We start from the raw sequence: 25,580 nt of genomic DNA on the forward strand, positions 1-25,580 counted from the left end.
GGTAAGATCTGGGAGGAGCTGAAGGAGCAGAAACCATAATCAGGATATATTGTATGAAAAAAAATCCATTTTCAATAAATAAAGCAGAGAAGGAGATCTGCTTTGTTTTTCTCAACAACAGGATTTGATGATAATTTTGCCTTTCTCCCGAGCCTGCCTTGGGTGCTAATGAGCATTTGTGTTTTCTGACTTCTTGGGTCTCGAGTTTCATTACTCCATTTTCTAGGCTCAGCTCTCACTGAAAAGGCTTTCTTTCGGGAGGTCTCCAAATGGTCAGATCAACAGCTAATTAAAGGAGCAATTGCAAGGTAAGGTGGAACCTCATGCACAACCACCAACAATGGGCTGAAAAAGGAGCAAATCCTGATGCGGAGAAAGAAAGGATCTCATTTCTTCTGGAAGGCTTTGAGTGCTTGCTAGCTTTAAAGGAGCAATGACTTAGGATGGCGAGCACAAAAGGAAGGGCCATTTCTATGAGTCCTTAGTCTGGGCACGTGAAAAATCTTCAAATGCATGTTCTCTTTTTAAAACCTTTTTTAAAGATTTGTTTTATGTGTATTGGTGTTTTCCTTTCCTGTATGAACGCTTTTCCACACCAAGAAAATGGGGGATAATATAACTATGTGCCTAGAAGGGTTTGGAAGTCCCACCAAATGTTTCCAAAATGACCATGACAAATGGGGTCTTTCTTTTTCTTGAACTTAATCAGAACTGGACTATTATGAAATCAAGACACTGCCAGCCTTGGATGTCAGAAGAAACCTTTATTACTTAAACCTGGGCTCGTTAAAATGGAAAACTGCACTGTTGTGAAAGAGAACCTCAATGAAAGCTATGACTTAGGTAATGTCTTTTCAGGTACATTGGCCCAAGTATATACCTGGCCCCTACAGAGATAAGAAGAGCAGATCAGATCTTGTAACTGAAGTCGCAGATGGCTAACAGCCACTATGTGGATGGTGGGAATCAAACCCAGGTCCTCAGCCAAGAAAGCAAGTGCCCATTACATAACCAAGCTGCTTCTCCAGCCCCTCACATTTATATTCTTAAAAGACATAAAAGACAGCTGTAGGTTTTCTCATTCCCTTCTGATTTCTGTTGTTAAAACCCCAGAAAGCTTCCAGGAGGCTAATCCCTCTTAATTCTCACGTGGTTTAAATTAAATCTAGCCAAGACATAAGCTGTGAAGACTTTTATAGACCAGGAGCTTGAAGGGTAGATACAATTTTAAGTTGAGCTTCTTAATTTGTTTCCTGGCAATGCTTTTTTTTTTTTTTTCCTGGGCCTGAGGAATTTTATAGTGCCAAGAGTTGTGAATCATTCCAGATCTCAACCAACAACCAACCGGACAACTGGGTGATGGGAAACAAATGGCCCGGGAAACCAAAAAAAAAAAAAAAAAAAAAAGATGGCGGTCAGGAATTGGTTTTCTGAAATGACTTTTTAGGTATCTGTATCAAGAAGTTGAGAAGGCTGAAAAATATAAAGTTGTGATTTTTTTTTAAAAAAAGGATTAATTTGAAAGCAGTAAAAACAAGTAATACAATATGTTTAAATGCCTTCTCAACAGAAATATAAAGCAGGAGGTTGAGGACAGACTGCGTACCATCCCTAGGAGAGGGGTAGACTCGTGGCAACAGGAGCTCGCTGAGCACATTGCAGTGGAATCATTGTGACTCAGACTGGCTCATGTTCATCCTGCAATCTGAAAAAAGATCAACTCTATTTCTCTCTTTGGGGGAGTATTTTCAGATGGCTCTTAAAAGGGTTTTTTTTTTCTTCTTTTTCTTTCTTTCTTTCTCCTTCAGCTGCTGGAGAGCAACTAGAAACAAATCTGTGCCTTTGAATAAAGGTTCTGTCCATATGTTATTTTTCACGGGAAGCGGTGGGGGTGTGAAGTCCTCTATTCGGCTGGCAGTCTTGCTCGGCCTGCCCAACCCCCACCCCGCCATATGTAACACATCCTGGGGGAGACAGAGTGGCTCCTTTATCGTTGGAGTGTGCTGTTTGTGTCTTGGTTTCTAAACAGCAAGAGGAGATGGCCGACTCAGCTAGGATGAAGAGCATCCCAAAGAAGCGAAGGAGCCTGGAAACAGAAAGGAAAAAGGCGATGGTTGTGAACACAAACCACAGCCCCCTTATCTTTATTCAGTGGAAGACAGACATGCTAAGGACTTTGGGGAAAGAGAGCTCTGCATCCATTCATGGTACCTACCACCCGTCTTTGTAAGTGAAGCTGTTTCTTTGCTGCAGTCTGAATTCTCCTTGGATTAAAGAGAAACAGAGCATCCCAGTGTTGAGGGATGAATTTAATGCAACCACTCAAATAAACTGATGGGAGCATGAGAGGTGTTTAGCATGTATTAATTCTCTTTTTCTCAGTTTTCCATGAGTAAAAAAAAAAAAGGTTTACATCAATGATTTATGGATTCTCAATGAATAGCCCCAGTGCGTGTTCAACAGTAAAAGCTTTACATAAACTTTCTTCCCTGCTAGGAAGCCAGTTATGTTGACTGCTCTTGGCAAAACTTCCATGCAGCTTGAAAACTTGGGAGTTTGAGTACAGACCGGTATTTTAGGAAATTTTAACCCCCGGCCAAATGTTTTACGCTGGGAAAACAGCCTTTGATGTTTGAAAGAGCCTGCGTGTGATGCCCAGGGCCAAATGTGTGGGATAGGCCCCCCTTGAGAATTGAAACATCAAAAAAGATTTGCATTAATTTCCTGAAAACCAAATATGTAGAGTTGCATGCAGCCCTAATTGAAATGTAATAACTGTTTACAGACTCGACTGTACCATCTCCACAGAGCAATTGCTTTTCCACACTGTGCAAATGGAGGGATCCCGTAAGTGTGCCTGGAAGGGTTAGGAAGTCCCATCAAGTGTTTCTAAAATGACCGTTATGAATGGTGTCTTTTCTTTCGTGAACTCAATCAGAATTGGACAGTTATGAAATCAAGACAGTTCCAGTTTTGGATGTCAGCAGTTGAGTTCTTCAAGATCTGTGGCATCTGCAGGCCCTCCCAATGATAGTGATGTAGCCTTTGCTTTCGGATGATTTCTGTGGGATGTATGCTTCATCATGATATTCAGAAACATTTTGTCCAAGTCCATAAACTTATATATTGAGACTGGCACCTGAAAGTTTTCAGTTATCTCGTCAGCTGGGGTAGGACTAGAATTAAAAGGGCTCCTAGTTTATGGACTCAGTGTTTTCTAAACCCTACTCTTTCTCTTTGTAAGTGTTTTGAGCAAATGTGCTCTTCAAAATCCTATCCTTGAGTTCTTTATATATTTTGGAGATCAGGCCTTTGTCAGTTGTGGGGTTGGTGAAGATCTTCCCCCAGTCAGTGGGTTGCCTTTCTGTTGAACATAGCGGACAAGGAGGACTACTGAGAACTCAAGAACAATGGCAATGGGTTTTTGATCCTACTGCACATATTGGCGTTGTGGGAGCCTAGGCAGTTTGGTTGCTCACCTTACTAGACCTGGATGGAGGTGGGTGGTCCTTGGACTTCCCACAGGGCAGGGAACTCTGATTGCTCTTTGGGCTGATGAGGGAGGGGGACTTGGTTGGGGGAGAGAGAGGGAAATGGGAGGCGGTGGGGGGAAGAGACAGAAATCTTTAATAAATGAATAAAAAAATACTTAACACAACAAAAATTATATATAAATAATTGTTATACTATACTACTTAGGAAAAATAGGAATAAAAATGTCTGTACATGTTAAAAAAATAAATAAAAAAGAAAATAAAATGGCAAAAAAAAAATTCTATCCTCCATTAGCCTGAGACAAGACCAAGTCTTGTAGAGCTGTAAAAGCCATTTGTTCCATCTAAGGTTCTTACTGAGCTGCACTTATTACTGGTAAGGAATAAATTCTTTTAAAATTATTTTTATATGTGTGTCTATGAGTGTGTTTAGTATATGAACATATGTGTATGAAATTCTTTGTGTGTGTATGTGCCATTGGGATTCTTCATCATTCTTTACTTCTGTGAGATGGAGTCTATCAAGGAACTCATTGTTTCCGCTCATTTGACTGGCTGTCAGCATCATAGAGATCCACCATCCCAGTCCCTGACTCCACTGCTGGGGTTAGAGACACAACACGGCCACATCAAGTGTGGTGGTGATCTGAGCTCCAATCCTTGTGGTTGCACAGCAAACACTTTGCACCCCAATCCATCCCCCTTCCTTACGTTCTTCATCTTATTAGACTTCCCGCAGTCCTAAGTCATTGCCTATGCTGGAGCTATGGCCAGTTACTCAGTGAAACAAAATGATGACGATCACTGTATTGAGAGAAGAGGCGGAATAAGGAGGAAAACAGAGGAGATAGCAATGGTTGACGTGACATTCTAGCTGCTTCCTTTCCTCCATGCTGCTGGTTATGACTGCTTTCTATAATTAAACTATGAGCAAGCTGAGGACAGAATTCATTTCCTTCATTCACCCTCACATATTGGACTCTTAGTAAATTCAACTTGTTAAATGAATAAGCAGTTGGAATGTCCTTCTATAAAGTGTACTGGGCTGTCTGAGCGTAGATCTAGTAATTGTGTATTAGCTACGCACACATAGGGAGCTAATTGCCTTCTCTTCCTGCCTCCCTACAGTTTATAACATGGGGCTAAAAACAAGTTTAGTCGTCTAGAGAGATGATTTAATGGTTAAGAATACTCGCTGCTCTTGCAGAGGACCCTTTTTGGTTTCCAGCTCTGACATGGTGGCTTCCAACCGTCTGTAACTCCAGTTCTGGAGGCTCCTTTGTCCTTTGTTGCCTTCCTGGGTACTCCATGCATGTGGTACGCAGACATGGATACAGAGAAGACACCATGCACTTAAATTGAAAATAAATCTAATAACAATTAAAAATTAGGAGTTACATTATGAGGTCATCTTAGGGATTAAATACATTTATAATTTTAAAGTGCTCAGACTTGCTTATGTAGGGAGATGAAATTTTACCTTTATCCTCAGAGTTTTGGGGTAAACCTATAAATGGGATTGATATAGACCGAGTAACAGAAGTACATGCATATTTGTCTAAGTGTCACATGTCACTGGTGCCTCTGAGAAACGGAAGACCTAAAAATGCTGGGAGAGTTGAATGTTTATGTGTAGAACTGAACAAAAACTAGGAAGTTGTGAACACATGACACAAGGGAGCGGATGGTTGAGAAGCAGCCATGAGAATCAAGCCAGTTGGCCAGGGTTTTGTCTATACACGTTTCTTTCGACCCTGACTCCCAGTTCTCGTGATAACAGAGGACATCTCTTTAAATATTTCATTTATTTGTTTTACGGTTTTGAGAGCTCTATCTGCATGTATGACTCTATGCCAGAAGAGGGCGTCAGATCCCACTATAGACGGTTGTGAGTCAGCGTGCAGTTACTGGGAATTGAACTCAGGACCTCCGGAAGAGCAGCCAGTGCTCTTAACTGCGGAGCCATTTCTCCAGTCTGAGGCTATCTCTTACACAGAATTTTATCTCCTTCTGGAAGAAACCAAGTCCTTCTTGCACCTAATAATTTCCAAATAATTTTAGCTCAAAAAATGGAATGTTTTAAGAGAGTATATTATGCTGTCCCTCAGTCAGTCCATTATGGGTTCAAAAAAACAAAAACAAAAAACAAAAACAAAAGTTCCACTAGCTTTCAGCAGTGGTTCTCAGCAAAGGTTAATTGTGTCCCGTGGAAGATAGGAGGTGGACAGTGGGTCATGTGTCAACAGTGAAGACATTTGTGCTTGTCATAATGTGGGGAATGCTCCTTAGCTTACAGAGCAGAAGCTAGGGGTACTGCTAAACACATTGAAATACAAAAGGCAACCACACAGCTTGGCCCAAACTGCCCATTAGGCTCAAGTCAAAAAAGCATTTTTTTTTCTGCTATTGTTCACTTCTGTTTATTTGCATAGGAAGATTAACTGAGTTTTTCTCAGATAAATTTAAGAGCTGTTGGAATAAAGAAAATTTAATGAATGTCTGCTATATTAATATAAAAACTGCTTCCTATGGATAATATGTTTATTGAAGTGAGCTTAAAGTTAGAATGGGGAAGAGTTAACGTTGTTAAGCAGCTCAAGAGAATTTAATCTTAGGGATTAAAACCAAGTGTACTTTTCAAGGTCCAGTTTGACAGTACCATTCCAAAAGATCCAGGAACCTGGATCATTGGCTTAATGGAAGTATTCAGGATCACTACCTGCAGGATTAAGATTGTTGACTTGATTACATAAAACTCAAAAATGGTAAAGTTCTTGGTATCAGTGATATTCTCAACGAGTGGTTGCATGACAGCTTGTCCAATTGTTGACCGGCTCAGGGGCTGAAAATAGGAAGATAAAGGAAGGCCCGAGAGAAGAAATTGAATTCAACTTCCCTGTAATCTCTCACTCTCTTTGGGATTAATTAGAGTTGAGGATTTCGTTTGAAAGCTCCTTTTTTTTTAAAAAAAAAAATGGCTGTCTCAGTTAATTAATTCTGAAGACATTTCCTCACTTTTAATTTTTGGTGCACATGGTTGCTCATTGAACTGGTCTGAGAGGTGGAGAAGGGAAGGAGACACTTCCAAACGTGCACACAAATGCCATTTCTGCGTACTTCACTCCTGGACACTATCCATTCCATTATAAAACAACTCCCAGTTTTTAGTGTTTTATTTTATTGTTTTTATTAGTAGTATTGTGGGGGGTTAGTTGAACTCATAGTGTGTGTGCGTGGCATGCATGCCCCGGCTCACATGCGGTTAACAGACAACCCTGTGAAGTCGATTCTCTCAGTCAACCTCTCCGTGGGTTCTCAGAACCAAACAAAGGGCACCAGGTTTACACACTCAGTGCCTTCACCCATTGGACCATTGTGCTGGCTCCTAATTTTGGAAATCAAACATGTATTCTAGTTATAAGTTAAATTTGAGCCAAGAGGCATTTACTATGTAGTTTCAACATACGTGGTAAAGATGCTAACTTTTTATGTTAAAAATGTTAAATCCTGGTAACTTGTCATCAGGAGAAATAATGAGATGGGCAGTCTTTCATGTGACCAGATAATCTCCAGAGATATTTTAAATATGCAAAAGTCGAAAGTTTAGCTTATTCTAATACAAACTTCTCAAAAATCATTCTGCGCTTCTTATTACATTACTAAAATTTTTACTGTCAAGCCTTCACCTACCCCATCGTCTATCCAGTCTCTGTGAAAAAGTTCTATATTGTTTACAGTATTAAACAGCCCAGAGAAACTGTGGTTGCCTGTAAATTGCTAAGTTCTGCGAACATTTTTTGAGAGTTGAATGTTTTTTGTTTTGGTTCGTGGCAAGACTAAAATCCTTTTTCAAACCTGCTGATTGTCTCTCCAGGGTAATTCTTCACGATGCTTCCTAAGTGCAGCCAGAACCTGCACAAAGGACTTCGTGGATAATCCACCCGCTTTTGTTCCTCCTCCCAGTGACCTGAGACCAACCCCTCTACATGAGCCGGGAACTCTTTAGACACAGCCCAAACCCAGTCCTTATGGCCTCCTTTCTCTTCATCATTTTGGCTTTGTCTTTGGATGGGTGTGACTTGGGTACTCTGATTAACATATTACCCTAGCCCATATTTCTAACTCCTAACTCCTACACCCTAGCCCTCCTCCATCGGCTGCCCGTGAAAATCTATGTAGACATTTTTGCTGTTTTACACAGTATTGGTAGAGTCACACTACAGCATTAGGTCCTCCAGGGCAAAGCTTTCTGTGACTCCCATGGTGGTACACCTGTCCTGAAGAACATTGGTGTGTGTGGTACTCACTCTGGTGTATTTTGTCTGAATGAGTGTTGATATACGGCAAATTCCTATATCAATATTTTAAAAAGTTATTTCTTTTATTTTTTGAGAACATAATATAATATAATCACACAATTTTCCCCCTCCCCCCTCTAAACCCTCCCATATATCTCCCCCCCCCCTTTGCTCACTTTCAAATCATGGCCTTTTTCACTAATAATTGTTACATATACGTATGCATATGTAAGTTAATCTATACCTATATAAATGTGACCTGTTCAATCTGTATAATGTTACTTTTATATGTATATGTTTTTAGGGCTGACCATTTGGGACTGGATAGCCAGTTGGTGTGTTCTTCCCCAGGGAAGACAATTTCTTCGGCTCTCAGCACTTCTTGGATGTCTGTGGGTCTTTGGGTAGAGCTGAGGTCTCGGGGGTTCTTTCTCTTGGTCGCTTTAGCATGTCTGCTGCTATGCTTCATGTTCTGCTCATACTTAGATAGTCATGTTGGTGATAATTTGTGGCTGCAGCTTTTGACGGTTCTAGGAAACAAAATCTCACAACAAACTCCTCAATCTTCTGGTTCTTTGTCCCCTCTATTCTGCGACGAACCCTGAGCCTGAGGTTCAGAAATTGTGTTTTAGCGATATCATTTGGGATTGGGTTCTACAACTCTGAATTTTGATCTGTTGTGACTTTATTGGTTTCGGTTTGTTGCAAAACAGACATTTCCTTGATGCAGGCAGAGGACAGCCCTTATCTGTGGGCACAAGGGCAAATATTTAGAACACAGTTAGGGGTGATGCTGGTTTAGTAAAGTTCTTCTCCAAGATCCTTGCCTTTACTAGCTCTGGGTAGTTGGCTGGGTTTCCAGGGCCGGGCATGATTTCCCTATTGTTGAATAGGTCTTAAGTCCAATTAGCGCTGTGTAGTACCACCAAGTTATGCCTGCCACGGCTGTGCCCTGAATACTGTCATGAGAAGTGACTCAGCAACTAAAGGCTCGGCTCACAACCAAAACGTCCTTTTTTAAAGAAAAAAAAAACATTTAAAGACAATTAAAATGCTTTAAGTTTTTCTTTCATGGCTTTGTAGGAAAGGAGCGCAGCCAGAATGACTGTGTCTTCTCCGCTGAGGATCTCATCAAGATGAAGTCAAGGTATCTGCTAAGAGATATGCCTTTTTGGAGCTTAGGATCCAATTTCAAAATCACAGGGATTTTGGCAGATGTCAGCTCCATGTGGCAATGGAACTGAGACTCACGCTGTGGGTGACTGCAGACTGGGGGTTTGCCATGTGGCCACCTCCACAGTAGGTCTTCGCATTCTCCACTTCTGTTTTCTAGCTGTGATCCCCTAATTAGATCGGGCCCAGCAGCACTCAATGGGGGGATGGTAATTACACAGGAGCAAATACCACCTGAGGTAGGGTTGGAGAGAGCCTCTCCGAGGTTGGCTTAGAATTTGGGCAGCTGTACACCCAATAAGTTCTAAGTTTATAAAGTATTGTCGTTCTGTTTCACTTTGTAGAAACTGAAAAGTATGAAGACAAGAATTAGCTGAATTGGGTGGGCAGTGGTAGCTCACACCTTTCATCCCAGAGCTCCAGAGGCAAAGGCAGTCGGAGCTCTGAGTTTGAGGCCAGTATGGTCTACAAAGTGAGTTCCAGAACAGCCAGGGTTACAGAGAATAACCCTGTCACACACACACACACACACACACACACACACACACACACGCAAAGAAAAAAACTAAAAGAAAAGACCCACAAATATTAGTTCATTTAAAATCCAGTTTCTGTCCTGTTTCATTTTATTTTACTGGGCCTGATAATGTATCCCTATAATCCCTGAATTTAGGGGGCTAAGAAGGGCAGAACACAAATTCTCAGCTCAAGCAAAATATTAAGACGTTTTCTTAAAACAGCAACACAATCATTCGAGCAAACTAAAACAATTCTTTACTCCCATTTTTCAGATTTTATCATTTGTTTTTAACAGTGTGTATGGACTTGTATCTCTGTGTGTGTGTGTGTGCGCGCGCGCACACGCGTGCCCATGAGTGGCTGGTGCCTGAAGGGGCCAGAGTATCAGATGAGGTTGGAAGTTACCATACGTGGGTGCTGGGAACTTACCTTGGGTCCTCTGTAACAGCTGTCTGTGCTATTACTCATCAAACCATTGTCTGCCTCCTCTCTACCCACCTGATTTTCAATCTTTGGCTTGAATATGATACCAGCATGCCCCAAATTTTTAGATGAAACTGTTAAGATCATGAATATGTCTTAATAGATGTGCGATTTGTTCATTACCAACTAGCCTTCAGATCGTAAACATTCTGCACTTGGTGTTTTCAGACTCCTCTCTTGGGTTTCAAGCAGTGGTTCCCGACCTTCCTATTGCTTGAGACCCTTTAATATAGCTCTTCAGGTTGTGATGACCCTAAACCATAAGGTTATTTTGGTTGCAACTTCATTACTGTAACTTTGCTTCTGTTAGGAATTGTAATGTAAACTTCCGTTGTGCATCTCCTGTGCAGGGGCCGTTTGACCCCTGAAGGGGTCATGATCCACAGGTTGAGAATCCTGGGTTTAATGCATAATTTCTCTCCAGCATTTTATTTTTCTCTCCAAAGTAAAAATCCAGCTGGAAGAAAATAGCTTTATTTCTAATGTTGATCATAATTAAAACATTATAATGACAAATCTTAAGCTAGAAAGATCTGGGTTTAAGCAAGAAATATCTTATCCACCCCTTTAGAAGTTTTATTCTACTGTTTGTTTTAATTTATATGACTACTTCAGCTACTCTGTTAATAAAATATGATGATCATATTGTACTAAAGAGAGTCTTATAAATAATAAAGAAATTCCCTTTTAGAGTGGACAATATCAGAATTCAGTGAAGGTGAGATTTCTCTTCCCTGATGGAAAATTATTTAGTTTGATTCTGGGTGACGTTTCCCTAGGGAAGGTCCAAGGACACCAGTTATAAAGGCAGATTGCTAAGTCTCTTTCCAGAACAGCCAGGTCAGAAACTTCAGAACGTGCTCACGGAATGGATGTTGGAAACAGACAACCCAATTGGTTCGAAAACCTAATGTTTCAGAACCAATGGTAGAAGGACACAAACCATTTGTTAGATAGAAACAAGATGTGTCATACTGGAAAATATTTTTCATAACTTTAAGAGAAACATCACTGCAAAAAATCATTTATACTCCCTGTTTGTTGAATTGCGCAGGCTACCTGTGCATGGCATTAATTTAAGAGTGATATGTTTGCATCTTCGTTCACTGTGACGTAGACTAAAATACTTACCTCTTTCATTGCCCACTATCTAAACGTCCTGCCTTTATTTCAAAGAATAGTATCCAAGAAGACAAATACCATTTAGAATCTCATCTCGTGCCTGAATTTCGCGTGATAAAGATAAGCTTGCTTCTATTTATTTGTGTTTTGTCTTTGGATTAGCAACAGAAGACTAAGTACCTCTTCAATTTTAGAAATAGGTATACTATTATGTGAACATATTTTTGGAATAAAAAAAATCAAGCTGTAGTCAAAGCGGATGAAGATAATTAGAAGGAATATTTGATTATTTAAAATCAGCCATATTTTGCAGTCAACCAAAATCCGTAGTGTTGCCAATCATCTTCATGCCTGACAGTACTACTACATCATAACCTTCTATTTCTTCTTTTCGGACCCTACCTTTTCAGCCATTACCAACTAAGTTCAGAAAGATGTGACTTCTTTTCGATGAGCCCTGGCCCCCTCCCTGACATTGAACTGTCCTGAGCTCTTATTTTGACAAGAGCCCTGTGCTGCAATATTCTCTGCTAAGCTGGAAGCTGGTCATGGCCCTGCAGCTTCCCCAAGGCTCGTAAAAAGCTTTATTGCCGTGGCCCTTGGAAACGGGGAGAGAGTGTGGCCCATCGCCCACTGTGGCCCATCAGCCCTGCAAATTATATCTTTCCCCTTCGTGAGGAGCTGCAAGACGCCCAGATGCGTTTTCTAAAGCACAATTTGAAAATAATGAGACAAATGCTGGACCCAACATGCTCTTGACAGAGACTGCTGAGTGGAAGTGTGTGGAAGATTTAATTTTGGCCAGATGCTGCGCCACTAACGCTCGGCCTCCCTCTCTTCGGCGATTGTCAAGCCTCTGCGATTTAGGAGCTAGCCCGCGCAGAGCAAAAGAGGATTCCAAGAAGAATGTGGATAATCTGGAATTGCCTGTAGCGTTTGGCCTTATTCTTGCGTGGCAGTAAAACTGAAGGCTACATACTTACCTCGGTTAAATTGGTCACATGAAAGTTTAGATTTAAATTACTGTTGCCATCTCAAAAGAGACAACTTTTCTGTTTTAAACAACCAAAAGACTTCTGATTCTATTTTAGCTACATGATTTAATATTTTAGTATGATTTTAATATCTTGCTTAATAATAGATACAAAGAGGCTGTATAAACAGCTCATATAAATACAAAAACAATAGAAGCTAAATGACATGGAAGAGAGTAGTATGTATAATTAATTTGCTATTTTGGAGTTGGGGAGGTCTCTAGTAAGACTTCAAAACAGAATCCTACTCTGAAAAATTACCTGGTATGGAACTTTAGAAAAATATCTTAAAAATTTGGAACCTCCATTTCTTCATCTGAATAATGAATATAAATGAACCACTTATTGGCATTGTGAAGAATAAACACTTGTCTAGTGCTTAGAACAGTGTTCAGCAACCTCTAAGTACTTTGTAAATAACTATCATCATCAATGCTAATGATATTAACAATATAGTGACTAGCAATGACTAGTATTAGTAGTGGTGTTAATATAGCTAGTTATTATTGGCAACCGCGCCCTTGTTAACTTTTGTCATTAGTAATAGCATGAGGACTTAAGGTAATGATGAGGAGTGAGGACTCCAGATGCCTGTCATTACTCCTTAAATTTCAAATTTCAGAAGTATTTAAACCCTGGTTTTTGTTTCCCCTTTCTAAAGATACCTTATTAGCTACAAAGATGTCTCAGCCATTAAAGGCTAGGCTTACCACCAAAAATATGGAGAGTCTTAAACATAAAATTCTACAAACCAGTAAAGAAATAAATTGCTTAAGATTGTAGACCTGTAAGAACTTGTCTTTCTCACTCAAAGTGTGAGGCATTGCAAATCTTGGTTAAGTAAATACGTCGTAAGCAATTGCAAGAGCACAATTACTATTTATTAATTTCCAATAAAAATAAGTGCATTTGCTTAATAAAATTAAAGTGCAACTATTCCCAAGCTCCGTGCCTTTATTTGGAAACACAAAAGCTTGGAAACACCCAAGATTTTCGTTTTTAAAAAAATAATTTTCTTTAGTTCTATTTTATGTGCATTGATGTTTTACCTGTGCAAGGATGTCTGGGGCCCCGGGAACTGGTATTACAGACAGTTGGGAGCTACCATATAGGAGCTGGGAATTAAACCCAGGTCCTCTGGAAGACCAGTCAGTGCTCTTAACTGCTGAGCCACCTCTCCAGCCCCCCAAGAATTTCTTAAGTAAAAAGATAAAAAAATATTGGTATATCAACTTGATAGACTGCTAGTGCTAAAATAAACAAGACGAACACATAAACTTCAATAAGGAGCCATTAAATCATGAAAGTCATAGGACAATTTAGATGAATTTTACCCAGAAAAGAAGGCAATATAAGCACACCTGGTTTATATTCCCAACTCTGCAACATTCTGAAAAGTGTAACCTGTGGAGACAGTCAGCATCAGTCGGTGTGAAGGGTTGATGGGAGGTATAGACTACGTGCTGAGACTACCCTGTGGGATGCTGTAAAGTTGGATAGATGTCAACCTTAGACATTTGTCACATCAGTAGAGTATATATGAAAACAGAATCCAAAACGCAAACTATGAGTTTGGGGTGATTGTGATGCCAAGGAAGGCACATCAATGATACCAAATGTACTGTTTGGATAAAGAATACTGATTGTTGAGGAGACTTGCAGCAAAGTCAGAGGCATATGGAAATCTTCTGTACATTCTACTCAATTATGTTCTGAACCTACAATTCTTAAAATGATAAAGCTTCAGAATGTGTGGAAAGCAAGTACAGCTTATTGGTTTCCTTATATGCTACACTAGAGTCCTTTTCTTGTTGGAGATGCTGTTTCTCTATCAGGATATCTGGAGAAAGATCTCCAGCAGATTGTTTCAATACTATGAAAGGATATTTAGAAAGTATGATGTTTAGAAACATGTTTAGCAAGTATTTCGTGAGCATTTCAGAACACTGAAAATGGTTAAGTCAGGTAAAATTAGCAATATCCAAAGGCAAAGATCCGCTAATCCACCCATTCATTAACACAACCATTCATCCATCCGTTCACTCATTTGTCATCAAGCTGGCTGTCTGCTTATTATCACATAGTGTTCCAGGAATAGTGGCCACAGAAAAAGACAGCAGTAGCTCCCCATTTTCACAGGTCTTGCAACTGAATAAGAAAACAGACAATCACTAAGCAATGAATGCACAATTATTGTCTGTTAGTATAAGGGAGAGTGAGTGGTGGCTGTTTTATATCCAGTGATGAACACTGAGCTTAATATATTCATGAAAGGTAGAGAAAAAGCTATGGAAAGGCTAGAGAAAATGCATTTTGAGAAGGGAGAAGATTTTATTTTATTTTAAAAATAATAGTTACATAATATGAGTAGAACTTAGAATTTTTTGAAAAATTACACATGACGATGGGGGTATGGGTACCAGGGAAAAGGAGGATGGTGTGAAATAAATTTAGATAAGTAGTTGTGGGCAGATTAAATAGTATGATGGCCAGTTTTAGTACACTACAGCTAAACATTACTATTAAAGATTTGGGAAGATATTCAGAGGAAGGGAATGAAACCATCTAGCTGACTTTTTGAGTTGGTTAGCAATCCCAGTGTCCAGTAAAAGAGGGAATATAAATAGAAAAGAAGAAATAAAAAGATTAGCAAATAAATGGTTATGAGCCCCCCATAGTATTGTGGATGCAATTGAGATTAGGTTGGGCTAAAAAAAATATATAGTAAAATGGAAGCAGATGATCAGATGTAGTGTTGAACTTGTGGAGTTGGGATGATGTCTTTGCCAAAGCATTTTATGTAGACATTTCAGAAAATGGAGTCAAGGATGATCGTGGCATCCAGTGGACATTAACAGGGGTCTACAATAATGTGTCTGTTCGCTCCATTGATGAATGTCAGATGCAAAAACAAAGAAGCCAACCAAGTACATCTTGGTGAAGCGATGAGTTTATTAGGTTTAGTCAAAGGGCCACATAGGTTAGAAGTTATGTCAAGGAGCACGGGTGACTGAAAGGCAATTGCTTCAGTTTAAAGTCCCACTAGCAACATGAGTGTTAAGCTCATACAGCATCTGAAGAACCACAGAAAAGTCCTATCTCCAGTCAATACTTTCACCTTCTATAATTATACCACCCCCTAAACTGCATGCAGCTGTGGCAGAAGGGAGGCAAGGCTGGCACCCCAGGCTGGGGTCTGGTGATGCTCGCATTTTCCCACAAGGTAACAGTAATGTGTGATTGTTAGACTTAGCGATCATTGTGCCCTGCTTATTTGATGGCTGTGATTGTCAGTAAGAGAGTCTCTAATCATAGCATCCCCGCTTCATAATGGTTAGTGGTCATGACCCGCCCAAAGGAAATAGTTCTGTTGTTACCATAGATGTCATTGTAAAGGGTTCTGACGTCACATACTCTGTGCTTACTGGAAATCCTAGGCATTTCCTCCTCTCGATCTGCTGAGGTATGGGGATGAGAGTGTTAACTCCTCTGAGGTTCACGTGGCCTGTGTTAGTTCCTATCTCCTTATTCCAGGCTCCACTGGACTGTCAATCCCCATGTCAATTCTCCATCATCTCTACTTTCCTATAGACATCTCCCTAGTCTTAGAAGAGGCAGCCTCTTCTTCAAAGTGTATTCACTTACCTCATCCACTGAAGAATTTTATTCATCCATTCATCCATCCATCCATCCATCCGTCCATATATGTATATGTCTGTCTGTCTATCTATCTATCTATCTATCTATCTATCTATCTATCTATCTATCTATCTATTATCTATCTATCTATCTATCTATCTATCTATCTATCTATCTATCCTCCAGGACTAGATGTAAGCTTTCTAAAACAGAAACACCTTAAAACGCATTCTTTTTTCCTTTCTTCTGTACAATTACCTCTATGTCATCAAGTGACTTTTTAAAATTGAAAGCATATATTTTTCACACAATATATTCTGATTGCTGTTTCCCCTCCCTCAACTTCTCCTCAATTGTAAATGTATTGCTATTTGCATAGAGGGAAGAGCCGTGAGGTATTATTCCATGAGTCTACACAAATATACAGCAACTCACAGCTCAAAATCATTGGGGCTTGGGGTACAGCATGGTGCTAGACCATTAGACTAAGCTGTTAGTTCTTATTGTTTAATGACTTTCATCTTTTTCTTTGTCCCTTGTGGTCCCCTACTTTCCCCTGGCTCAATTACTGAAATTTGAATGAATAAACTTTAAGCTCATTTGTAGATCCATAATAACAACCATTCCATGTCCAATTCTGGACAGAAATGAATCATGTTCTAGCCAATATCTCTCAGAAGTTGAAGAAAAAATAGAATGTGCAGAAGACTTTGTTAATTTATTGTCCTCACTTAGATTCCAAGATAAAAAAAAGAGGACAAGCAAAACTACTAAAATTCTATTTGAGCTACATGCCCTTTAGAAGGGGCTGCCTTGTTTGTGGAGAATCTGATGATAGCAAAAGAGGCAATTAAAATACTACTATTTCTGTTATTATCCCACAATGGCAACTGTTAGCTTTAAATATTTTAGTATGAAAAATTTAAACAATTGCTATAATTATTATTGAGATTTTATAACACATAAGTGTCAAATTAAGGCTTTATATTAGCCATTTTTTTGATCATTTAGTTGACACTGTAATCGTTGTCGAAATGAATAAAGAAAACCCCAAGCTATATAATAAAGAACCTATGTGTGCATCCAGCTCTTGTGGGACTATGTATGCTTTTATATAAATAGTTGATTCTAAATGTATCAAGACACCAAATTGTAAAGACCAAGTCACCCGTTTTAGTCTATATGAGTGGTTCTCAACCTTCCTAATGCTGTGGCTATTTAATGCAATTCTGCATGTGGTGGTGGTGAGCCTCAAGCTTAAAATTATTCCTTTGCTACTTCATAATTGTAATTTTGATACTATTATGTATCATAATGTAAATATTTTTGAAGATAGAGGTTTGTAAAGGTGTCATGACCCCTAGATTGAGAACCTCTGGTCCAGATAATTACTGTGAATCTCTCTCCATCTTTAAAACAGTGTCATAAAACTCCAATTATCAAGTATGCTATTTTTTAGTGGCCAAGTGTAGATTTAATTTAGAGATAAAACATATTTGTTGTGCATCTTGATTATTACTGGAAATAAGTTGTCAAGTTAGAGGATGTTGATACAATATCTGCCCCAGGTGTCCAATATGCTGTACATATCACTGACTAACTGAAGAACTGATATATATGTCTGAGCTAAAAGAGTTTGCAATGTAGCAACTCGGATGTATATAAAGATGAGTAACCATAGAACCGTGGATGTGTACAACAGAGAAATGAGAAAAAAAAACAACAACATCGATTTCCCTCTGATACAATTGCTAGGTACCAATTGATAACAACTAAAGTGTCAAGAAGTTTGAAGGACTCTCATCCTGTTATTACTTTGCACCCCATAATAATGAAAGGGAAATGTCTCATTGGATTTATGTGTATTGGCTTTGTGGTTGTCTTTACATTCCTGTGATTTCATTAATATCTTCCCTGTTTCATGCTATAGAATATGATAAGCATAATTGTTGGTTCATGAAATTTGTGTGCTTGCCTGTGATATGCTTATGGAAACCGTGTGTTTATCTGTGCTATGCATATGGAAATCATGTGTTCAACAGTGATGTAATATGGGAATCATGTGTTTATCAGTGATGTTCATACGGAAATCATATATCTGCCTGTGAGTGCATATGGTTGCTGAAAATAGACTTTTATAGGGCTGCACACCAATTAAACACTCCTAAAATTTCAGGAGAACAGTTTGTTAGGGAAAATAAATTTGATTTAAATAAGTGGTTAGTTCTATAATTAGTGGAACCTAAAAGTTTGCAAACTTTCTAAATGCTGATACTCCTAAAACTCTGGGAATGATATGAATAAAACAAATTTTAGACTGAGTTTGTTTTAAAATGTATTTCAACTAATACCATGAAATAAAACATACATTATTCAGAGAGAGAGAAGGGGGAAGAGAGCATATAGACTTCACAGAATGAGACGAATGAGATGAGAGAGAGAGAGAGAGAGAGAGAGAGAGAGAGAGGAGAGAGAGAGAGAGAGAGAGAGAGAGAGAGAGAGAGAGAGAATATAAACTTCACAGAATGAGACACCTAAAATTGAAGGCACCCTCAAAATCTAGCTATTTTGGATGTAGGCATAATAGCTATGTGATCTGACATGAGCTTCCATACCTATGATAATGCAAATTCTTATTTATACCCAAAAGTAATTGTGAGTTAATTGATATTTTTTGATGCACAGCATGTGGCCAGGTCATGCTAATATTTATATTTTATAGGCTGAGAATTCATGATTAAAAATAACAATTAATGAAAGCAGAATTTTTGGGTCAAAGACTGTGTAATTATTGAGTTTAAGGCAAAAGTGTACAACTGAAATGTACACTCATGTACTGGAGAGTCTCTGGGAGAGACTAACACTGCTGTATGGAGTGATGATTGACATTTCACCGGGAAGTAGTAGGGAACTGAGAGTTCTGTCCCCCCACACAGGGACAAGTTAGCACATCTCAGTGCTGTGTTCTTTCTCAATTCCGCTACACTCACAGGTTTATCTGATTGGTTTCCCTTTAGTTTACCGGGCTGTATCTGAACCCTAATTAAATGGGAATAAGGTTTTCTTTGTCAAAACCTCATTTCTGTACATCAGACACTTGGCGATAAGACAGGGCCATCCATTAACCACACCCTCAAAAATTTTTCTGATTTTTCACTTGTTAAGCTGAGAAGGACTTCTGACGGAATGCTTGATTGATGGATGCAGGTGCCCGATGGCTGGCTCCTCTCTGTGTCCATTGCTTCTACTTCTGTCTCTGGATCTCAAAAGCACAGTTCCTTCCCCTAGACATTTACTATGTTCCATTAGCATCTACATTTTCATGCCAGAAGGCTATAGCATCTGTAGACCCTTTACATGAGACAATGGAGTTCCCCCAAGTGAAAAATCTCTTTGCAGAGGAACCCATATGTTGCTGAAGCTGATCATACATGCTGATATTTGACTATTTTTCCCTGAAGAACTTACATCCTTATGTTCTTTCCTGGGACTCCACACACTTATTGCCTATTTTTTTTTAAATGAACGAATATGTGTATTACAGAGAAACAAAAAGAAAATTGGCATTCAAAATTTCCAGAACAAGTAAAGGAATTGACCAGGGGAGCTTTTATAACAAAATATGTAGACACTTGTCACAACAATCTGGGAGGAGAGCCACTCCTATTCTGATGGACAGACAGGAAGACTAAGCTATTGCTAGCTTAAAATCCCAAAGTCCATGGTAAACACAGAGTCAAGATTTGGCTCTTTGTTCCCTGACCTATCTGACAGGCATTTGGTAAATGTCAGTGTCTTGCTAATATGTTTAGTACAATCTCTTCTTCAGCGTGATTAACCGTGATAGGGCTGCTGCTGAGAAGGTGTGCTTAATGTATTGTAAAGGCCACAGATGGGAAGAATTAAGGCCAAGTTGCCCAGCTAGCTAGACTATGAAAGACATAATCCATATTTAATATCCTTTCTCATTAACGATAGCAGTCACATATAAGCGATTTCAGTTAAGAACTAATCTACAGCAGTAACCACGTTAGATGGCATCCCTAATTACAGAAGGTAGGGCTCCATTAGCCCCACCCACTGTTGGCTGTTGTCCAATGTTGGGAGAAATCAGTGTGTCTTACAAGAATAGTGTGGCTAAAGCTGATGTGTGATACATTTTTTTTAAAGAAGAAACAGAAGAGGATTAGTTTTATTCCACAATGGAAGCCCATTCCTTGTAGAAAAACATGATTCAAAATCATCTAAGACAAAATGCATTAAATGCAGCTTTTGCCTTGATTTCTAAAACTAGCAGCTGTTTCCAGGGCAATTTTATGCACTGTGAACGAAACTTCTTTCCAAACACGGCTTTGCGTCATCTGCCCTTGCTTAGAGGGACTAATTGAATTGACTTTATTTCCACTTGCTAGACCCTTTTCATTGCAGTAATCCATCATAAAAGTGACATAATGCATTTACTAATTCACAATCAGATAAATTAGCTCAAACGGAGGGTCTCCAGCTTGAAATTTTTTACTCTAAAAGAAAATAGTACGGATGAGTTCTAAGGAACCCCTCGGGGATTAAAAGCTTCAACTCCTACTTCAGAGCCATTAGAAATTTTTCCATATGTGAGATTATTGGCTCACAGCCTTTTGTAAATGTAAACTAGAAATTATTTTGGAAACTTCACTCATGAGTCCTGTACTTTTTATCGTTTCTGCTCTGCTCCTCTCTCCCTCAACTCCTTCCCTTTCCCACCTCACCCCAAATATGGACCTGTTTTTCTTTAATTAGTATTGTTACACACACACACTACATATGTATAAATACAACCTGCTGAGTCTATCTAGTATTGCTTATATGTACATGTTTTTAGTACTGAGCACTTGGGATTGGGGAAAAAAAAACTATCAGGAAGCTAGTCCCTGGAGAACAGATACACACATTCCCTCCTTCCCTCCCTCCCTCCCTCCCTCCCTCCCTCCCTCCCTCCCTCCCTCCCTCCCTCTCTCTCTCCATCCATTATTTGCTTGTAGCTCTTCATGTAGGGATGGTCCTTGAGAGATTTTTCTTCCTCCATGTTGGCACGGTCAGCTGGTATTATAATTTTTCAAGTCCTGTTTAGGTGACCATATTGTTAAGATTTCATGGATACAATTCCCCTGTCATCTGGAAGACACCATCCCACAGTAGACATCTTGGTCCACTAGTTCTTCCATTCTTTCCATCCCATCTTCCTCTATGTTTCCTGAATGTTAGGGGGGTGGGTTGCATTGCAGATGAATTGACCAGGGCTGGAAACCCCATGGTCAATTGATCTCTCCATTGTAACCAGGTGTGTATTTCCGTCTATTGGAAAAAGGAGCTTCATCGACAAGGAGTATGAACTACACTTACCTGTTGATATAAGGGGATGTATTTAGGATGAAGTTGGAAATAATATTGGTACAGGAAAGTAGCAGCAATAGGTTTGCCTCTAGGGTTCGTGACCTCACTAACCATGAGTAGTTGGATATGTTTGCATAGCCAGGCATGAATTCCCTCCTATTGAGCAAGCCTGAAGTTCAATTGCATAGCTATTGGTTACCTCCAAGCACCACTATTAGACCCTTGGGAATATAGTTCCAAGACAATTACTATGGTTCTTAGGCTTTATAGCTAGGGGAACTACTGGTTGCCTTTCTCCTCTGACAGCCTGCACAGCACTGCCAGATACTATGAGTTCTAGGAGTCAACCAAAGGCAACGGCAACAGCACATATTCTTTTTGTTGTTTTTTTTTGTTTTGTTTTGTTGTTGTTGTTTTTGAGACAGGGTTTCTCTGTGTAACAGTCATGACTGTCCTGGAACTAATTCTTATAGACCAGGCTAGCTTCAAACTCACTGAGATTTGCCTGCATGTGCCTCCCAGGTGCTGGGATTAAAGGCATAGTACATATTCTAGATAAATTTACTGTCCTCTAAATAAACCAAATACATCCAGGTTTCTACTAAAAAAGGAGTACATAGTTATAGCTTGAGTAAGTTGCCTCTGAAAGAGACCTCCTAGAGAAAGGTCAGAGGGCAAGTGAAGAAATCAAAGAGTGATATAGAAAAATTTTAATTATTTATCCATTTTACATCCCAATCATACTTTCCGCTCCCTCTTCTCCTCCTGGTCCCTTCTCTCACCTTCTCTTTGCTTATCTAGCCCCATCCATTTCTCCTCTGTTTCTGTTCAGAGAGGGGCAGTTCTCCCATGGGTACCAACAAAGCATGACACATAAATTTGCAATAAGACAAAACATCTATCCTTATATTAGTTGTATTGGAGAAGGCAATCCATTATAAGTAATAGGTTCTGAAGAGCCAGCCAAAGCATTAGAAACAACCCCTGCTCCCAACATCCGTGTCCCACAAGAAGACCAAACTACACGACTTTCACATACATGTGGAAGGCCTAGGTTGGTCCCATGCAGGCTCCCTGGCTGTTGGTTCAGACTTTGTGAGTTCCTATAAGTCCAGGTTAGTTGTGGCTGTGCCTTTTCTTGTGATGTTCTTATCTCCCTGGCTCCTACAGTCCTTCCTTTCTCTCTTCTGCAGGATTCCCTGAGCTTTGCCTAGTGGAAAACTTTATATCGTAATGTCCTACATTTTCATATCTCCATGGAAAACAAAATGCTTAAATATCAAATCTGCCTTTAGCCTCTACATGAATGTCTGGAATCCACTCATGTTTATTTAAAATGAAGCTACTGATATTTTTCTTCAGGGGTAACTGCACACAAGGAAGCCTAAGATAACACAACTCTAGGGATAGAGTCTTCCCAAAGCTGCAGTGTGAAAAGACTATAAACACTTGATTGCAAACACATGAATGGGCTTCATTGCTAGTGGAAAGCCAAGCAGAATAAGGAATGGAGATGTGAAAAGGTTTCCTTGCGGAAACAGGGGATGACATCCTGGATGCATTTTGTTTCCAGCCTCCTCTCTTGCACTTTCTGATGTCCAGTTAAGTTGTTGCCAAGCAACTGCATGACTGGGGTTTTGTTTTTATTCAGCATTCATCCATTACATAAAGTTCTATAATGGCCCTAGTGGAAGCCATTTTAGCTAGTGGGCAGGCAAGCTCTGCTTATTAAAAGTCTCATAGTAAGAGGCCGAAAAGTTAAGAGCCAACCCCAGGGTAGATTCACCTACACAAAATTAAATCTAAAGCCACAGGTCAACTCTAAGATCTTAAGATTCTAGGTGATGTGAATTCTATGAAAGTTAGTTGCTACTAGTCGAGCAGGGTGGTGTAGGTGGTAGCTATGGAGATTTTCAGAGCTCTGGCAATGCAGTATTGCTCAATTGGAAAAGCTCACTATTTGTTCTGTGCTTTCATTTTTCACTGAAAGAACAAGAAAGAGGAAGGGGGAGAGGAAAGATGGGAAGAAATGATTAGAGGAAAGAGCTTATCTGTATTTTCTCAACTTTATCTAATTGATGATAAATTAGAACATCTAAGAAGCAGCTATTTCAATTTCAATGCATGCGAGCTATGCTGCTTTATCGTTATTCCTGTTTTGATGTATGAATCACATTTACATAAAAGATAAACTCTGAGATTTTAATTCAGTTCATCCCAAGCCAACAGAATTTCTGGAGGGCTCCCTCTTAAGAGTGAATAAACAGGAAGATGGTGCAGAGAGGAAAATAAGGACAACCCTCAAAGTTCAACATCTATGAGGAAGTCCTAAATAAAATATGACTGACAATCAAAAGCAAGGGCTGTGCCTTTTATGTCCCAGTAAATGAGAACCGAGAAGCCACAGGTGCAGCCTAGATGTCTGAATCAGGTGGCACAAGTGACTCTTTGGGGAAGAGATATGAAATTCATCTATGCATCTGGAAAAAAAATTGAAATTGAAAAACATGTCCCGTGAGCCATAGGAAATCAAGAGATATTGACTGGTGGTTCGCTCAGTCTGTCTTTTCAGAATACAGGATGTTCCGGGTACTGAGCCAGACAACAAGAATAAATAGATTAGTGGAAAACACACAGGAATCTCGGTCCCCAGGTAAGTTCTGTTCTGCAGGTAGTTGCGCAATACACAACTCTTACCGATGAATGCAGATCAGACTCAACATCTGATGAAGTTATATGATGCTGGTGAATAGCTGGGCAATGCAATTCTGAATGAATGGATGTGTGTGTGTGTGTGTGTGTGTGTGTGTGTGTGCATTCTTTTGGAGAAAGAAGCAATTAGGAATGTTTTTGCATGGTGCTCATCTTTCAAGTCAAGATTAAGAGGATCAGAAGAAATTAAGCAAGTAAATGAAGAAAAGGTTTGCCAGGACAGCCAGTCAACAGAGGCTAAGTTTGCATAGTCATTCTGGGTGGTGCTCAGACAGCAAGACACATAGAGAACAAAGCCGGGGTGTGAAGGTTGGCAAGCTTGATGGAATCTCTCCATAGAATGGCTACATCATTGTCACTAAAATATGAGAGACATTAGAAGTAACCTCGGCTTAAAAAAAACCAGTGCTTTTAAAATATGGCCCTGTCTATAAGAGAAATAATAAATGAGGCAAGGTCAAAATGAGTATTCAAGGACCAATTAAAACGGTGGCTTGTCATATAAAGTTTTCATGGAAGGCTGGGCTAGTCTGGCAAATGGGCATGGAAAGAATTAGACAGATTTGGGAAATATTGTAGGAACTGATGATATCAGGCCCAAGAAAAAGCAGCATTAAAAACAATTGGTTGACCTTTCTTGTATTTTGTTCTGGATCTTAATTCAAAGAAAACTAGAGTTGACATATTTGCAAACTGTTAATGAATAGGCTCCTGTCCCCACTCACTATAAGGTCCCTGGCCTCAAGGATCTGTCCTAGCAACACAAAGTGGATGAAGATGCAAGCCTCAGTATTATAGATAATGCTTTGTTGCATAAGGGGGTTGAAAAATTTCCCAATGTCTGACCTGGGAGGTCCCTCTTGGTAGCTTATGCCTAATCATCTGAATTGCCCCATGTACTTTTCCCTCTGACTCATTTTCATGGCAATAAACCTTTGTCAAGAGGTAAACGAAGCTTGAGTCCTAAGAATCCTTAGAAGAACTCATCTAGCCTGGAGCTGGTCTTTGGGGATTCCTAAAGCAATAAATTCCTGGGATCTTCCCAGTTGTTCCTGCACAGAAAGAAATATTGCATAATAATCCACAATAGCAATTCTCTTTCTAGGCAAATTTGGAGGACATCATTTAGGACAATTTTAGATATGAAACCAACCCTTTAGTATATCTTGAATTTACTTGATTCACCCAAGGAACGTAGGAGAATAATTGTGATCGTAATTTTTCAGTCTCTGGGGTTGTAAAGCAAAACCTTGGCCAATGAATGTCCTTTGGACTTCATTCGCATAGGTTTCTTAGCAACTTATGTTCATACTTTTAGTGTTAGCTTCATATATCAAAGAAAAGGTTTTGTCAACACAACTAAAACATATCCTCACAAACATGTCAAAATGAACAAGAGACAGGAGACAGCAAAAAACAGTTTCTTGTCGCAAGCTTTGCTTACGGTAGGAGATGGAACAGCATGGTGGCTGCCAGACACAGGTGACCCTGGGTTTGGGCTGGGATTGAGGAACTGTTGATGCTCTTTCATTTAGGTAAAAGACAGCACCTTTTACAGTACCTTCTGTGTGCAGAGGTCCAAGAGCCTTACAACTGTCAAAGTCTTTATTAAGTCTGCATAAACTCAGCACTCCTTTCTCAGGGCTCTGTTTTATCAAACCCGTGTGAAATCAATAGAAGCCCTCAAGAAGCCTGTGCTTCTGTGCCCACTCTGGAGCCATCGCAAAGTTCTT

The sequence above is a fragment of the Alexandromys fortis genome, unplaced genomic scaffold (assembly GCF_014885135.2).
Source record: "Alexandromys fortis isolate MF-2015 unplaced genomic scaffold, M_Fortis_MF-2015_v1.1 scaffold_24, whole genome shotgun sequence".
NCBI classification, from domain to species: domain Eukaryota; kingdom Metazoa; phylum Chordata; class Mammalia; order Rodentia; family Cricetidae; genus Alexandromys; species Alexandromys fortis.